At 43.2% G+C, this 18,351-nt stretch overlaps 1 long non-coding RNA gene across 1 annotated transcript; it reads right to left on the reverse strand.

The window, feature by feature from the left end:
- Window positions 1-285: 285 nt before the first annotated feature.
- On the reverse strand, window positions 286-8,555 carry LOC120757486 (uncharacterized). The gene is made up of 3 exons (XR_005702528.2): window positions 8,418-8,555; window positions 2,378-2,463; window positions 286-1,663 (listed from the first exon to the last, which is right to left on the reverse strand). It is a non-coding gene; the product is annotated as an uncharacterized LOC120757486 (long non-coding RNA).
- Between the last annotated feature and the right edge of the window lie 9,796 nt (window positions 8,556-18,351).

Here is an 18,351-nt window from a genome sequence, read left to right on the forward strand (position 1 = left end):
TGAAGGCCAGTCCTCAGAATAATCATCAGGGCACAGATAAACAGGGTGGGGAAAATGTCATCCAAGAGATAAAGGCAGAAGCCTCCCCTCTGCCAGTTTTAGTGTCAAAGGCACTGACTTGGTTTCAGACCCAGGTCCAAAGGTTTTTAGCCATCACAGCTTCAACCCTGCCTTAGGGCTCCCAGGTGAGGACCCTGAGGCTCTTCCTGCAGTGCAAAACCTTCCGCAGTGTTGAACAGGTTTGAAAAGTAAAAATATAAATAAATAAGCAAGCAAAGGAGTCACTAAAATGGGCTGTAAATAATCTTTGCCTTTCTTCTTCTTTAGGTGAGGGCCCAAGAGTTTCATCCTGCAAATCCTTCCCAAAACTGAGGAACACAGGAAGGGGCTGGGTGGATTTCTCCACAGGATTTTTTACTGGGGGAAAAAAAAACCAAAAAACCCCACCACAGTCTGAGCTCATCTAGTTTCTAATCTCTCTTTCCCTGTCACAGTTACTAATCTAGATCTGATTTTATGGAAACAACTGCACTCTCCAAGGGGTCCAAATTGTGGGAATTCACTGCTGGAAGGTTTTGTTCATGTCCAGCCCTGCCTGGCTCCAACTGCCGCTCGCTCTGGTACAGTTGTAGATGATTACAAGAGTCATTAAGCAACATAAAATCATGCATGCTGGCTAATTAATGTGGAATTGATTCTCCTTTTAGTTTCATTTTTTATGTCTGTTGAACTCCACTGGAATCAATAAAGGCAAGCTCAGTCAAGATTGCAGTAAAATTGATGTGAGTGAAGGACGTCGGGCTGGAGTTTAATGAGTTACAAAATCCAAAGAAACAGAATGAGAAAATCAAACTTCCAGCTCCATCCATGAATTTATTGTAATTGTATGCGGCCAGGAGCATTTGGGACGTTTTCCTCAACATTAGAGTCCAAGTGGTGCATTGGAGGCTCAGTAGAGGAGAAATGAAAGCTCTCAGGGTGAGGTAAAAGGGGATGAAAACCCCAAAAAGTTCAAGCTAGGGCTCTGGAAGTTTCCATTCTTTACTCCCACCACAAACCCACTCCAGATTTACAAAGAATCTTCCCAAGCTTTCCTTCCATGTGCCAAGGGTTACTACCTTCATCTCCTTTCATGACCCACCTTCACTGTTCACTCTCTGTCCTTGCAGATCTCAAGCCCAAGTCAGGAAGTTTTAACTCGATTTAAACCACGGAAACAATTTTAAACTTAAAACTTCACCTCTGCTATTAAAACCTGAGTCAAACAACACTTCTTTGGTTTCCCTTCTCCCTCGCTGCCCCTCTCAGAGCAGCGTTCCCCAAACTTTGTTTAACCGCGACGTTTTCCGCCGCCCCAGGAGCGTCGCCGTGCTGTGACGCGTGCGGCGGGGCCGTCGTGTCACGTTATGGGATGTGCCTGACGAGCAAACCAGATCTGACACCACAACTCCGCGAGATTCGCCTCCACCCAGCCACGAGCTCGTGTCACACTCTCTGTGAGAGACACGCACAACAGATTTGTTACTTATCTCATTTTTCTTTTAGCTGTAGATTCAGCCCTTGACCTTTCGGGGCTGGCCAGAAATGAGCAGTGCCAGGTTTGCCTGCCTTGAGTGTTTTGACAGCAATTTTGGTGATGAGAGGATCAAGTTGTTGCCGCGCTCTGTACAAAAAAATGAAGGTTTTGCTTCAAAAATAGTTGTATTTTACAGCCTTAATGATATTAGAGCTAGATAGAGCACAGCTTTCATACCCATTCCTTCACAGTTTCAGAAAACCAAATTATAAAAATGAAAGAACTTCAAAAATTGTTGATTCCTCAAAAAAAACAAGCAAACAAAAAACCAAACAAGCCAAATTTCTAAAAGCTGTGCTTAAGTTTTTTGCCCTCTGAGGTGTTTTCTATGGATATTTCATGGCAACTTTAGCTCAGATTCCCATCAAAAGTTAGCTCCAGCAATTAGGCAGAAATACAGGAATATTTCTGTCAGACGCCTTCCATGATAACCACAGCAACATATCCAGGCAGCCTCTCCTCAGGGCACATCTATTTTTTAAATGGAAATACACCCAGAAAATTCAGAATGAGCTGACTTTTCTTCAGTCTCCCAGCTCAGAGAAGGTGCAGGATGGGCTTTTTTTATCCAGCCTTACTCATCTATTACAGTTCCATAAATTGTATTTTTCCTAAGGAGTCATCTGGAATTTACAACAGGCCGAAAATGGCGCCTGGGTAATTGGTCTAAAGAGGTTTCTTATTTATCCTCCCCATTTTTATGTTTAATATGGGTTATCCAATGCCAGTTTTCCAAATGACACGGGAGATATTTAAAAATCAATTTTTCCCTCATCCTGGTAATCAATGGGATTATTTTACCTTCGATGGCCATTTTGTCAGGGAGGTTTGAACCAACTCCGCTTATTCCTTCAGACAAATTACACGGATTCATCCCACTGGAACACCTGCAGCATCAAGGAACGCCTAAAATCACCCACCATGCTGTATGCACAGCTTGTCATTCCCTAAATTCTGCTGTAGGACGTTATTCCCTGGGATATATCCACTGTCTACCAGCATCAGTGGGGAATTCCTCAATGCAAGGAGATGGATTTTCATCCAACAGAACAATACCCACTTTTTCCACACATTCCTCAGAACAGATCAAGAGTTTTGCCGAAATAAAACCAAAAATTGCCTTATGCTTTAGGCTTCAGATTTATTCCACATGGAAAAAAATGACCAGAATTAATTCTAATATACATTAAAAAAAAAAAAAAAACCACAATCCAAGCCAGTGTTCAAAGGGAATTCTCTCAGAGGGTTGTTTGCTTTTTTTTTATCTCCCCAACAGCAGCTGCTGACTCACTCAGCTCTTATTTGCTCAAATTTATGACAACAATAAAATGTTGAAGTCAACCTTCCTTGCAGGATGCAGCTCGGGCTGGAGAGCGTGCAGTCAAAACCTAGGGAAGCGACACGGGAAGAGTGATCCTGGGATGATCCCACCCATCAATCCCCCACCAAGCCACGTCTCTGCTGCCTGCATTCATTTCTCTTTGCGTGCTGGAGGTGGTGTCAGTCTCAGGGAGCTGAATCCCCAGGGATTTCACAGAATCACCGAGTTGGAAGAGACCTCCAAGATCGAGTCCAACCCAGCCCCAACACAACTAAACCAAGGCACCGAGTGCCACATCCAGGCTTTTTTTAAACACATCCAGGGATGGTGACTGCACCACCTGCCCAGGCAGATCATTCCAGTACTTTATTATTCTTTCCCTGAAAAACTTTTTCCTAATACCCAACCCATATTTCCCTTGGTGCAGCTCGAGGCTGTGTCCTCTCCTTCTGTCAGCGCTGCCTGGAGAAAGAGACCGACTCCAGCTGAGCACAGCCACCTTTCAGTAGGTTGTAGAGGGTGATGAGGTCATCTCTGAGTCTCCTTTTCTCCAGGACAAGCAACCCCAGCTCCTCAGCCGTTCCTCACAGGGTTTGTGCTCCCAGTCCCTCACCAGCCCCATTCCCTCCTCTGGACACGCTCGAGCGTCTCAGTGTCCTTCCCCAGCTCAACTGTGAATTTCCAGCACGTTTAATTCAGTGAAACCCACACCCAGCACGGAATAGAAACCATAACTTTCCGTCCTATCCATAATTCAGAGCAACCTTCAGGCCTTTGCAACGGCTGAAATTAAATGGGAAATTAAACTATTCCCCCCAAGGTGGTGGAGTGGAGGCAAGGAGTGCTTTTAGAAAGAAGTGCACAAGTAGTTCATGCTGCTTTTGTGGGGATTACTCAGCACATCTCCTTAGCAGTCCCCTGACACATTTTTTAGGATATTTCCTGAAGCATCCCGAGTTTAAGCTGCCTTAATGCCTCCAGCACGCTCCCAGCTCCCCCTTCCAAGGGCGTTCTCAGACTGGAAAATTGGTTTTCTCCCATTGTAAATCCCTAAAAATCACACCAGGGCTTTCCAAGTGCTGAAGGCCAGGTTAGAGGGTGTGCTCCTTCCTTTTTTGGGGGGTTTTTAAATCAGCACAGAAATGAAATCCGCTGTTATTGTTGAGTAAAAATGAAGATATTCCCTTTCCATCGGGCCCTGCCTCAGGTAACCCTCAGACTTTCAAGGAAAGTGCTGATGCTCTCAAGTCTCAGCCTGTGCTGAGACAAACATTTCCTTTTGCAAAGAAATAAAACCTGGAAAATGTGAAACTTTGAGGGGAAAGAATGGGGTACCTGCAGAGCCAGTGGGATACTGGGAACACCCCAAATTTTTCATCTCACAAAAGTGACAAAAGTGGGAATTGGAGAAGTGGAAAGAATTCACAGCTCCTGTGGAAGGTTTATAATCCTTCCCTTCCTGCTGGAATAAACTGACATTTTAGGAGAGCTGCATTTATTTAAATGCCAGCCTGGCACGTAAATATTTGATTCCATAATGATTATTGGCAGTTATGATAAAAGAGCTCACGAGTTCACCCCGTGAGTTTATTTATTGCATGAAAGGATTTGCCCAGAAGCAAATTTCGGTCGTGATGAGAGCTTGTATTGACAAAGAAAAATTAAATGGGAATTTTTATTGTCATAAAATATCAGGATTAAGCTAATCATACCCCAGCTGTCAGCGACAGAGAGATTTATCAAAATATTGCAAAATTACAAGGCCGTGGAGCAGGGGTGGGTTTGGGGTTTTTTCCATATCATTTTGATATTAGACAAGAGCCTATCTCAACAGTGCACCCTCAGTTGCAATATTTAACAGTTAACTGGGAAAATTCAGCTTTATGAACAGGAGAATATCAGTCATTAATCATTAATTATAAAACCTGAAGAGAGAATACCATGAGGCTGACATTTTATACCGAGGGAAGAGCTGTGAAACCACGGTGTGCATGAGTGGCCCTAATTATTGAGGGAGTTGTGTGGTGGGGTGGTTTATCTGTTCAGGCAGTGCCACAGGAATCAGATTTGGGTCTGGTTTGAAGGAAAATGGGGCTCTGAGAGCCAGGAGGGTGGGAGGGAGCTGGGAACAGCTGGAATGAACCCCCAGGGCCAGAGGGCCCCCACATCCCAAAGCCACAACCCCAGGAGAGTTCAGAAGGACCTTAAATCCCATCCTGATGCCTCAGGATCTGAGCTTTTCTATTTTCCATGCATTTGTTCCCCTGCAGTTCTTTAGTGTGTGACTCCAAACTCCACACACGGCGTCAGCTGCTGCTTCCCCATTTTGGTCAGACACAGCAATTCCTCTGCAGGCCTGGGGATCAAGGACACCTCACTGCCTCAGGCCCCAGAGATGGAAACTAAAGTGAGCTGGGGGAGAAACTTGGGGTGAATGCCTTCATTAGCTGAAGCTGTAATTGGGAGATGAACCCCAATGTGCAAATGGAGCAAACTGATCCAAGTGTGAAACCGTGACCCGGGGTCCATTTTGGGTGCAGCCCCTGGGGGGCTTTGTCTGCCCCAAATGGACCTGGAGGCCCTTCAATAAACAGAACTGCTTTTTATTCCCTTAACTCTGTCTGGCCTCTGTTTTTAGGTAGGCCCAAAAGGCATCAATCCCACCCCTGCCATGGCAGGGACACCTCCCCCTGTCCCAGGCTGCTCCAAGCCCCATCCAGCCCGGCCTTGGGCACTGCCAGCGATCCAGGGGCAGCCACAGCTGCTCTGGGAATTCCATCCCAGCCCCTCCCCATCCTCACAGACAGGAATTCCTTTCCAGTATCCCACCTAACCCTGCTCTCTGCCAGTTTTAAGCCATTCCCAGCATCCTGTCCCTCCATCCCTTCCCCAAAGTCTCTCTCCATCTTTCCTGCAGCTCCTCCAGTCCACCCTGAGCTCACCCCAAAGCTTCTCCTCTCCACTCTGGACAATCCCAGCTCTCTCAGCCTTTCCTCCCAGCAGAGCTGCTCCATCCCTCTGCTCATCCTGGTGCCTCCTCTGGACTCGTTCTTCAAACATTTCCATGAAAATCTCCAAAGAGTGCCATTTCCTCATGGAAAGCATGCTGTAGTTGGTCACTTTTCAAGCTATGCCCCCTTCTCCTAAGCCACAACATCCCCAATTTCCCTCCCTGCCAACACATCCCTGCCCTTGTACCAGGTGTTTACGACACACCAAGTTCCTGGTGTGGGTACCTGGGGAAGGTCCTGCCCCACCTCCCTCTTTAATCCTCATCCAGAACCTTCCTTTCTGTCCCACCCATGCCAAGGACAAGACTCTTCCCCTGAAGGAGAAAAAAATAAATTAAGGAAATTGTAGGGAAAAAAAAACCCAAGAAAAACACACACTCTCAGGTAGGAAAATGTCTTTCGTGCTCTGGAAGCAGAATTTAGAGACTTCCTTTATCTGGGGTTTTTGTCCATCCCAAAGTCTCAATTTGTTCTCCCCTGATTGTTTCCTAACTTTTCCAATTATCTCAGGGGGGCATCAATTTGTTTTCAAAGTCAGGCATTAATTTAAAACAACACTTTGAGCCATCCTGCTTGTTTCTTTCTGAAGGTCTTTTTAATGGCACAAGCATCTGCACAGCCCATCAATCTTCCCTCCTGGATATCTGGAGAGCCATCTCTGTCCTTACAGGAAGGCTGCTCCAGGAGCATTTATTAATTCCAAAAGATTCAGATATCTCATTACACCGTACCTGGAGAGCCTCTTGTTGGCTGGGGACACATCGGAAAAGTTTTGTTGCAATTGTCTGCGACTCGACTTTTTTTTCTCCCTCAAAAATTACCCCAGGAAGCCACAGATTTAATGCAAAGAATTGTAAATAACACTGATTAACAGTAATATCATTTCAGTAGGCCTGAGGTGTCTTGGGAGTGAATATTCCATAGAGCTGGGCTCTCATTTAAGGATGAAGGGAATAATTTCTTTGTATTTGTAGCCTGTGAAATACTGCAGTGCTTATTTCAGATATTAATTGGAATTATCCAGGCAATTCTTCATACTGGCCTTAACTGTGTGCAGCTGAGTTTGTTCCTGAGCAAAGATTTGCTGGGATGAATGGAAAAATGGGATCAACAGCATTTAACCCTCTCCAAGGCATGGACTTGGCTGCTCTCTTCCCATTCCTTTCTCTCTGCCCAGCAAAGAATCCAGTATTTCCACACCTTTTCCATCCTTTTTACCAAAATTTGAGAATTGAGACTTAGAATCAGCACCCCGAGCAACCCAAAGTTTTCCAAAGTCTTCCAGGGAGACTCTTCTGTTTCCCTGAAAATATCCACTGTATTTTTCTTTAATTAATCTTTTAAAGATCCACAACTTCCTAAAGAAAAACGCCACCGAATGCTTGGGATATTTCGGATCTGCCACGAATCCCTCCAGAAGTTACACACAATTCCTTAAAATTATTGTGGGAAAGGAATCTCAGAGCTTTCAGGGTCCATCCCAACCACAGCATCTCCTCAAGCCCTAAATGAACCAGCCCGTTACCAACTCAATAATAAATTAAGGTATTTTTTAAGACTTTCCCCTTACAGTTTTAAGGAAAGGAAACAAAATGAGAAAGAGGAGAGGGAGAGAATTTCTACCATCCCCTTATTGAAGTTTCTACTGCACCATTCCAGGTGTTATTAAAATACAATAAAAAATGTAAAAGGTCAGATGCAAGAAGGAAATTTGAAAGGACTGTACTTGAAAAACCAAAATATTAAGCAGTTGATGCAGGAGATGAGTCAGAACCCTGACTAAACTTAAATTGTGCATTGGGAGGGCAACACCCCCATTTTTTCAGCTTAATTGAGCCTTGTGATCATTATTTAAATTTTGCGTCCTTTGCCTTATGATAAAAATAATGAAGCACCCCATTTTCCATGGTAATTATGCAGGGTATTGCCAGTAACCAGGAAATCAAAGGGATATTTCCTGATTGGTTTCCTACATCGGTTATTCTGGTTCAGGTCAATAACTGAGCCCCAAACTGAAAATTACCATGCAAAATCTGTTTACCATCGCATTTTAATTAAGGAAAGAACCTTACAGGTGATTAAATGTAATCAATCAAAATTTGTGGTTCCAAAGAAAACCTCGCACTTGAAAAGTCTGCGAGCTTTGTATTTTTTTTATAAAAGGTTCCATATTCCTTTTTAAGAGAGTTCCAGAGTAAAACCCCAATTTTGTGGCCTTTCCACAAAGGTCATTGTCCCTCAGAGCAGAATTCCTGTGTTAACAAGGCACCAGATTTGGGATGTAAGGATTAATGTTGTGTTTCACATGGGAGAGGCGGGATTGCAGAACCACAACATTTTAAAATCATTCATTTAAGTAAGAGTTGAAGCATAAACAAACTGCTGAAATCAGCACTAAACCGCTACAGCAACACAGCAGGTCCACTCTGAGAAGTGCTAATAAAATATACACATTAACCAAGTTCATCATGGAATATTCCAAAAGTGCTGGGAAATTATCAGAGCTTACCCTCCTGGATCAGGCCAAAAGCTGGTATTTCCTCCAAGTGAAATAACCCCTCCACTTTTCACATCTCGGCCACTTCTTAACCCTAAAACAGCAGCTGGGAGTTGGGGCTGGAAGCACAAAACTCTTCCTGCCTTTACCTCAAACTCCACCTCATTTTAAAACCCACTAATGAGGCTTCCCTTTAATTTCCAGCTGCATTAAAGAAATTTAATTCGGCCACAATTGCAGGCAGCTGAAAATGCAGAGCCTTTCTTGCCCTGCATTTAATCCCAGTTTTGTTGCATTAATGGTGAGTGATCACTGAGGAGTTGCATTTATTGGCTAAATCATCCCAGAGACATTAGCACCAGATTAATTTCTGCTAATCTGGGGGCAAATTCTGCTTCCCATTATAGGGTTGTGACTGCAGGAGAGCAGCACAATTTCCATGGATTTGTCTGGGAATCTTGCTCTTATTCCTGGGATGTGAAGTGTCAGGAGTTTCCTCAGCACCTGGGAAACACAGAGCAAATTAAAGGGGCTCAAGCTTCCTCAGGAATCTGAGTAGTTTTCTTGTTTCAGGGAAATATTCTCATTTCCGATGATGAATTTAAACCAACCTCAGAAAAACCATTAATTAAATAAGCTGGGGGGATGAGCATGACGAGGTTAATCAGAGGATTTGTCCTGACTGTTTGAAAAGCCGCTTTTTTTTCTGTTTGCTTCTTTGCAACTGTTACACTTCCAAAGAAAATTATTGCAGCTAGAAGGAAGAGAAATCTTTCCAATGGGAGATTTTCAAAACCAGATTTTAACTGGATCTTGGGAAGAAATTCTTCCTTGTGAAGATGGTGAGGGCTGGGATGGAATTCCCAGGGAAGCTGTGGCTGCCCCTGGATCCCTGGCAGTGCCCAAGGCCAGGCTGGACATTGGAGCTTGGAGCAGCCTGGGACAGTGGGAGATGTCCCTGCCATGGCAGGGGTGTCACCGGGTGGGATTTAAGGTCCCTTCCTACCCAAACCATTCCATAAAATGTAGAAATATTGGAGAAAGTATGAACCTGCCCTTGTAGAAACCAACATAATAAGAAATCTGATTATTATTTTGATTTATCTCAGCACACGGATGGCTCCTGACCCAAGCTACTTCTTGGAACAAAATGCAATACAACTTCCCACGGCATTAAGAGCAACCATCACAAAGATAAGTGGAGAAAAAAGTTGTTTTTTTTCTTGTTAAAATGCGGATGCAATTTTAAATTTTCTCATAACCGAAGCCTGAGAGTCCATTTCCTAGGAATATTTTTTATTCCATTAAAGTTCTCCCTATGCCTGCACACACTTATGCATGAAAGCAGTGGTTTGGGATGTTATTACATTCCAACAGCTGCTTGCTACTTTTTCATTAAATAGGGATAGATGGTGGAAATAACACTTCTAGGGGGAAAAAGAAAAAAAAAAGGCAAACCTGGAGAATATTTTGATAACTGCGGTTATCAGGTATTTTAGTTCTGCAAGTGAAAGGGGTTTTGACGAAGCAGCATGGGGGAATTGTGAGGGCATCGCCATGGGAAATTCAATCTTTGTCTGGGCAGGGGGGGTGGGAAAAAAAATTCGAATTCAAAGGCTCCGGTTTTGCAAGATATCAAGGATGACCTAAAGTTAGGGATTGGGAGCTTTGGAGCTTCCCAGGCACATCATGTGCCAAAGAAAATGTCACAGTCAGCAAAAATATGCCCAAACCGCAATGAGAGTCTGAGTGGAAGCGCTGAAGGAGGAATTCCATCCACACAACCCTCCAGCTTCAGGTAAACCCAAGGATCTCAACATCCCTGGAAGTGCCCAAGGCCAGGTTGGATGGTTTGGAGCAACCTGGGATAGGGGAAGGTGGATGAGCTTTGAGATCCCTTCCAATCCAAACCCTTCTGGGGTTCCATGATCCTCGTCCATTTAAATTGTAACATCGGATATCCCGGCACAACATCCCTCTCCCACCTGGATTTGGTATTTTTAAGGGACATCCCAGGGATCCACACACGTGACGTGAAATATTCTTTTTATTTACATTGCAGATTTGGGGGTGGGATGGCAAAGTTGGAAAGAGAAGCCTGGACTGCTCCCAGGGCTGTATTTTCCTGTTACCAATATGAGCTCCTTACTCCTCATCCAGAATTCCAGCAGGAAGCACAAGAAAAGTCCTGCAAAATTTCTCTCTGTGCGGAGAATCCATTTTCCCTCCTCTCACACAGAAAATGTTGTTCCGCAGAAGGCTGAAGGCATTCGCTAAGCAGAAAAAGCTCCTGCTCGTCCCAACAATTGGAGTGATGGAAAATGTGGTGTCAGGAAGAAAATCTGCTGGTGTTCTCCTAATTATGCAGAAATGCTTCCTCATCACTGCGTTCACTCTGCTAAAAGTCAGTTTCCAGCCCTAATTGTTCCTTTGGGCTCCCCGGAGATTGGGATGCTGCTCCCTCTGTGCCATTCCGGCTCGGATGCCGCTGTCTCCGGAGCCTGCAGAGGAAATTCCAGGTTATTTTGCAGTCAGGGAAGGTGGCCCTGGGCAGGAGCTCTACCCTTGGTCCCCACACCCTCACACTCCTTCCCTTTCCTGGGAAGGAGCAGCAGCACAAAAGGGAATGATCATTTTCTAAATCAGACTTGAAATGACTCCAAATCTGGAATTTTTCACCCGGAGGAAGGGAAGTAATAAATGATACTGAATTGCCACAACATCTGGGGATGGAGAGCAACCAACTGAGAGCCCAGCCCCGGCCTGGCCCCCATTCCCTGAACTACAGCATGGATTGTGCTGCCTGATTGGGACACTGGAATAAATCAGGACATTTTTATCCACGTGCTCCCTTCATGAATTTGGAGCATTGTGGAGGAAACCTCTTCTCCATGGCAAATGGAGGGAGCTGGGCTGGCTGAGGGCTGGGCATGCAAATAAATGTATTTTTACCCTGCTGTTGGCTCGGGCTCAGGCTTTGCCATCTGGAGCAGCAAATATTTCATGTGAAGAGGGCTCTCGACCGGGCTTGGATCATCGAGGATTAGACTGGAAAGGTTTGGCAGCAAATCTCCAACGAGGCTGCTCCCAGGAATGACTTCAGCGGGCCTGGGGAGAAGGGATGGCCATCCAACCCCCCCTGGGATTCCCAATCTGCCAGGGATACCTGTGGCCAGGGAGAGGGGGAAGTGCTGATATTCCAGCTAATTGTGGGGGTTTTCACATCGAGGCTGTAATTGAAAGAACGACCCCTTTATATTCCTGATGCTATCGGCGGCATCCAGCTCGGGGCTGGGATAAAAGAGCTGCAGTTTACCCCGCTCAGCATTCCCTGCTGCCAGGAATTCCCATTGTCTCCAGCAGGAGCTTTGCCTGCCTCAAACAAAAGGAATCCTGAATAGGGCCAGAAATAACCCAGCACAATCCCAGGCTCCCCATCATTCCCCACTCCCGCAGTCCAGTGGGGCACATCCTGCTCCATTCCCGGGAATTCCTGCAGATATCCCACCCGGATCCCGGGTTTCCCAACCACCATCACCTGCAGCTCCAGCAAACATCCAAGGGAGATGACCTGGGAGCTCAGCTTGGGCTGGAATTTTTGTTATTTAGGGTAATATAACAATATAATATCATTGTTGAAGTGTCCAAGGCCAGGCCGGAAGGGCTTGGAGCAACCTGGGATAGTGGAAGGTTCCTGCCCATGGAAGTGGAATTTTTTAAGTCCTTTTCCAACCCAAAGTATTCCGTGATTCCATATAATAATGACACATCCCAATGAGCATAAAGTTGGTGAGGAGAAGAGGATAAAAAGCTGGAGAGGGGAATGATGGCAGCTCCTGGGTTTGCCTTTCTCTGTGCCAGCAGCTGCAGCGTGTACAAATCCCAAGGGAATTTAAAAAAAAAAAAAGGAAAATTGATAGAAATAGGATCATAATCTGGAAACATCTCCGAGCTGGGAATAATCCATACAAATGTTGAGTTTAATCAAGCAGCTGGAGCTCCCTCTCTTTATGGAAATCATCCCCAAATGGAGGATGTGTCATCCCTGCTGCTCCAGCTCTCCCAAGGATGCATCAAGTGGTGATTTATCATCCTTATCCACGTGTCACACAAGCAGAGGTGCACTGGGTGTTTGTTCCCACTTCCCAAACTGGGATGGGAATTCCAAGGAAGGTGCAGATGAGAATGGGATTAAATTATCCTCCGGGAATGGAGGGAACAAGAAAAAACATTTAAAAATAACTCCCTGATTCCTCCAGGATTTGTCTTTCTTTAAGTCATCCTAAGACTTTAAAAATCCCATATTCTATAAAAAAGTCATTCCATTGAGTCTTTATTTTATTGTTTTGAGTCATTCTCTTTCCAAATACCATCTTTTATTTGAAGCAAATGTTCAGGTTTCAATTCAAGGGACTGTTTTAAAAAATGGGACTTTTTTTCCTTTTTAAATAGGAAAGAGAGAAGGAGGAAAAAAGACAAAGAAAAGGGAAAGGGGATTTTTCTTCTCCTTTTCCCCAATTCCCTAAATTTTATCACTCTAAATGAATGTTGAGGTCTTACACTGAATATCAAGGTAAGATGTAATACAGAATTAATGGCATTTATGGTCAACATTCTGCATCCAGGAAAAAAAAATTCCCAATTTTTTGCCGATTTTTTACTTCTCATTCATTTTAATTTTGCCATCCTGGAATTATAAAATGGGTGCTGAGATTTGTAACAGTTTGGGGAATTAATTTATAGACCTGGGATTTGAATTTTTGTGGGCGTGCTGATGACTGAATACAGTTTTATATATATAAAGTATTATATAATATAAATAGAGATAAATATATAGAATACATTGCATAATATAATAACATATTACATGAGATATATATATAAGTATACTTATATAGACTATATTGCATAATATAATTATATATAATCATAACTTCACATCAGAGTTTTACCCTGCCAAGAAGAGCTTTTGTAGCACAGAGTATTCCTTTTTACATTTTCCCCCTTTTTACTTTTTTCCCACCCTTTCTCCCCTTTTTTCTTTTTTCTTTCTCTTTTTTCCCTTTTTTCCTTTTCCCTTTCATTTTCCCCCCTTATTTTCCCCTTTTTCTCCCCTTTTCCCTCATTTTTCCTTTTTATTTTTCCCCCTTTTTTCCCCTTTGTCACTCTTTTTCCTTTTTTCCCCCCTTCTCCCCACCCTCTTTTTACCCCCTTTTTTTCCCTTTTCCCCTTTTTTTCCCACTTTTTAACACTCTAACACCCAACTCTTTAACCAAACACTTCAAACACTCAGCTAGGCTGACTCCCAGCAGCTTTTTCCCCATCCTCCCTCAACATTTTGGGAAAAGATCCAAGATCCAGGGAATTATGGAACAAAGGGGGATTGGAGCGGGAAAGGTTCAGGTGAGGCCTGCTCTGTTTTCCACTGATTTTCTGATTAAAAATCTACCTTAAATTAGCTTTCTAAAAAATTTCTGGATGGTGTTTGTCCAGGAAATCCAGGTTGAACACTTCCCTTATGATCTCCTCCATGCTGGAGCTGCCAAAGATCCCAGAAGAGAAACCCAGCAGCTGGATGAGATTATTAAACATTTTCCCATCATTTCCCATCTTTTCCCAAGAGTTTAAAAGCAATGTAGCTGCTCCAGGTTTTCCTGGATCTCACAGGTCAAGTTTAAATCTTATTTATGGTCCCACAAAAATTTCAGAACTGATTCTGCAACGAGGAGTAGATGAGTTGATGGCTGGAATGATGAACAGAGATGCTGATGCCACATTTTAGACTAAATCAGGTTCACAACGGAATTTTCTTTGGCGAATAAATATTCCCCAAAGGAGAGTGAGATTTACTGGATTTACCTGTGCTGGTTCACACAACCATCAGCTGGTTTTGCCCACGGATTTTATAGGAAGAAAAGACTCTACCAATGGATCTGTGAACTCCAAAATTCTAATTTCGTCATAAATTCCAGTCAGCAAAACCCCAATTACCTCACCAACACTTTGGAGTTGTGCTCTCGGAGGATTCTGTCCTGGGAGACTGGAATTAATCTGGTTAAACTCTTGCAAATTCTTAAAATCAAACCTGCTGGAGAGTCGGAGCTGCTGACATTTTTATTTCTTCACCTCTGGAATAATACTTATTTTTCAAACAGTGAGAAAAACAATCCTGGCTTATCATTCCTGATGGGAAAATCCCACACTGATAACTTCCCGTGGCATCCCCAGATCTCTTCCCGTGAAAACAAACCCTGCTTCTGCTCACCTGTGAGTGGATTCCTGCTGCCATGTCTGTCCAGCTCCTGGGGACTGGATATCTACAAAAGTGAAGTTTGAAATTGGCCTGTAAATTCGGGGGGAAATTGGATATTTTGGGATTGAGTATTTACAGCAGCACAAAAGTGAGGTTTGAAATTGGCCTGTAAATTCGGGGGGAAACTGGATATTTTGGGATTGAGTATTTACAGCAGCACAAAAGCGAGGTTTAAAGTTGGCCTGTAAATTTGGGGGGAAATTGAATACTTTGGGATCAAATATTTACAAAGCACAAAAGTGAGATTTTAAACTGGCCTGCAAATTTGGGGAAGAGTTGGATATTTTGGGATCGAATATTTACAAAGCACAAAAGTGAGATTTTAAACTGGCCTGTAAATTTTGGGGGAAGAATTGACTTCTTTGGGATGCAGAGCCCTTTGGGAAGTTACAGCCCAATCAAATTTCCAGCACGATCCCATCACTGAGGAGCAACAATTGCACAGCAATTTTGGAATTGGAATTTCCTTTTTTTTTTTCCCATTTCCCATCCTTTCCTGTCTTTTTGTTGCAATGGGTGAGCGTGGCATAACCCAGTGCTGATGTGAAAGCACCACCATTAGTTTTTCCTCCGTTATTGGGAGTTAATTTTTTGTTTGAGATCAAATTATTACTTTATTATTCGAATCCTGCTACTTTTAGTGGGCAGAGGTGAATGTTGGCCTTTTTTTTTTTTTTTCCTTGTCCTACATTTTCCAGGAAATTTGGAGTTTTTCCGTGTTAACTTCCCAAAGTTTGGCCTTGTTTATTTTCAAGTAGAAAGATTTCAAATTTACCTTTAAAAAAAATATTCTGGAGCTGCATTTCCCCTTCTGAGCAGTTTCAGCTCCCAGCTCACACAAGTTCTGTAGTTTTATATTAAATCCTTCAACTTAGACAAGATGGGCCTTTGTTTTCAGATGGTTTCTCCTGCTTTTTCAAAAAAATAAATATAAATAAAGTGCCGATGTCAGTCCCTGGGATCCAAGTGCCATCTTGTGTTCACACTCTGCATTTCAGGAATTTTTCCCCTTGCAAATTCCTCAAAAAATGAAGCTCCTTGCTCACCATGGAAATGCTTGGAGAGATGTTTGTATCGTTCAGCACCGAATTATTACACCAGAAAAACCATTTCATAATAAATAAAGCTGGATGTTTATAAATATGAGCTGTTTGCACAATGAATTCCTGGGATTTACTGTAAAATCCACTCCCAGTGGGATGCAGGTCTGGCTGTGCCATCACCCTCCTCATCCTTCTCCCAACAAGATGAACCTCAGGGGAATTAGAGTTGCTCGAAATTTCTATTTTATTTTATTTTATTTTATTTTATTTTATTTTATTTTATTTTATTTTATTTTATATTTTTATTAGCAAAAATCAGGAGTAGGAAATTGTAGGCTCGCAGGAAAATATTGCTCAGGAATTAAATTTGGATTTCCTGGAAAGGTGCGGCTGAGATCACTGCAAAAAGGTGGAAAAGCTGAAAGGCTCGTCTTGAGATATTTATAAAGTTTTAGGATAAAAGTTTCAATATTTAATAAGGGAGCAACATTTAGGAAGGAAATAAACAGAAAACTAAATCAGAGTTCTGGACCACATGGAATATCTGGGAGTCTGGATGAGCCCCAGGGCTGGAATTCAGCTGTTGATGCAAAATCACCTCTCAATTTACTATGACTTCCATGGAAGGGGACCAGGATCAGAAAAAAAATCCAATTAATCCGATTTGATGGATTGATTCCGCCCCAATTGAAAACAATCCGCCACAGGTATGCTACAGTTCTACAAAACTCTGTCAGGATAAGCAGCTACAGGTTTATAACAAATAATTCCCAGAAAAAAAAAAAAGAATTAAATTGAATTTGAACCCCAAATCTCTGAAAATAATCTATGTAGGATGTGCTCTGCTCAGCTGGAATTTCTCTGCTGTTTCTCCCTTCTCTACACTCTGTTTTCTCTCATTTTGTCTGTGTTTAAAGATTATATCCCTAATTTTATTTCTCCATAACTGAGAGGCTTCCTTAACTCTGTGCCATCAGTAAGCCAAGAACCACCTGGAATGCTCAAGTTCCCATTAAATCCTCATTTTCCCAGTGGTTTCCAGGAGGTCTGGGCAGTCACATCCCACCCAAGACACCTCAGGATTGATGGAGAGATCTCCCATTTCCCTTTCCCTTCACCTGAGTGAAATCAGACAGAAACCAAGGCAAGATTTACAATAGAAATGGAGATAAAACTGCAAATTGTTGTCTCCCAGGCTTCATTGAGCATGCAAGGCACTGGAATCATTGGAATAATGGCTGCTCAAATTCCAAACACAAGAAGAGAGAGCTACCACACGTTCTCAAAAAAAAAAAAAAAAAAAAAAAAAAAAAAAAAAAAAAAAAGTATCTGGAGTATTTTCTTTCAAACCATTTAATCTTTTACCTCTGCAGAAAAGATGTTTTTTCTCCATTTACATACCCAGAACAATAACAAACCTTTTTATGTGAAGGGAAAAAAACCAAACCACATTAAAAATATCACACAATTAATCCTTAATCCTTTTAAGAGTCCTTCTAAGGCAAGTGGAATCTCTGGGGATTAAAGGAGCTCTTGTTAATGCCAATGAATCAGCAAGGGATGCACATTCCCAGAGGGTTTATTCCTTCCAGGACCTGAAGGAAACCGTGAGGAAGATGGAGAGGAACTGGAGAGAGAGGATGAGGGGGAAAGGCTTCGAAGTGAAAGGAAATTTAGGTTAATGTGGAAGAAATTCCTCCCTGTGAGGGTGGGGAGGGGCTGGGCTGGAATTCCCAGAGAAGCTGTGGCTGTCCCTGGATCCCTGGAAGTGTCCAAGGCCAGGCTGGGCTTGGAGCACCCTGGGACAGGGGAAAGTGTCCTCACGGCAGGGAGTGAGGTGATCTTTTAATTTCCCTCCCAACCCAAACCATCCTGCGATTCCATTTTCCCATTTGCATCGCTCTGTTCGCTCCTAGGGTGCGAGCATGGGAATATTCCCAAAGCAGCTCCCCTTCCCAGTGAAAAAATAAAAATAAAAATGGGAAAAGTCTGAAAACCCACGAACACCCTGAGCAGCTCTGCTGAGTGCTCCAGCTCTGCTTCTCTGCTGGCTTGGAAAAAGCTGCTGGGAGTCAGCCCAGATGAGTGGTTGAAGTGTTTGGTTTAAGAGCTGGGTGCTAGAGTGTTAAAAAGGGGGAAAAGGGGAGGAAGGGGAAAAAGGGGAGGAAAAAAAGGTCGGGGGATGTTACCCTGGTTTTTCTGAGTTTCTTTATTAGCCTTTTGATTTTCATAAATGGAGTCAGATCTTTTAGTTACTGTAGAATATTAGAGCAGTTTTCTACCTTTCCCACAAATGTAACACAAACAAATCCTTTGTTTTTCATTCTCTGTCCTTTGTTTGCGTATTTCTAACCTGAAAACAATTGTAACTGACAGTTGGTCTGGCCACTGAGGCTGAGGGGTGGAAACCCCAAAAAGCCAATCTTCTGCTGGACCCACAAATGTATAAAAAGTAAAAAAACAAACAAAGGGGTCTCTTCTTCTCTCAGCTTTCAGCTGTGAGCTGGGATCGGAAGGACCTCTGCCTTGCGAAATCTCGTCCGCGTGTGACTGCTTTGTGTGTCTCGGTGACAGGGGGAAAGGGGGAAAA

This window comes from Hirundo rustica, chromosome 10, assembly GCF_015227805.2.
Source record: "Hirundo rustica isolate bHirRus1 chromosome 10, bHirRus1.pri.v3, whole genome shotgun sequence".
Lineage (NCBI taxonomy): Eukaryota > Metazoa > Chordata > Aves > Passeriformes > Hirundinidae > Hirundo > Hirundo rustica.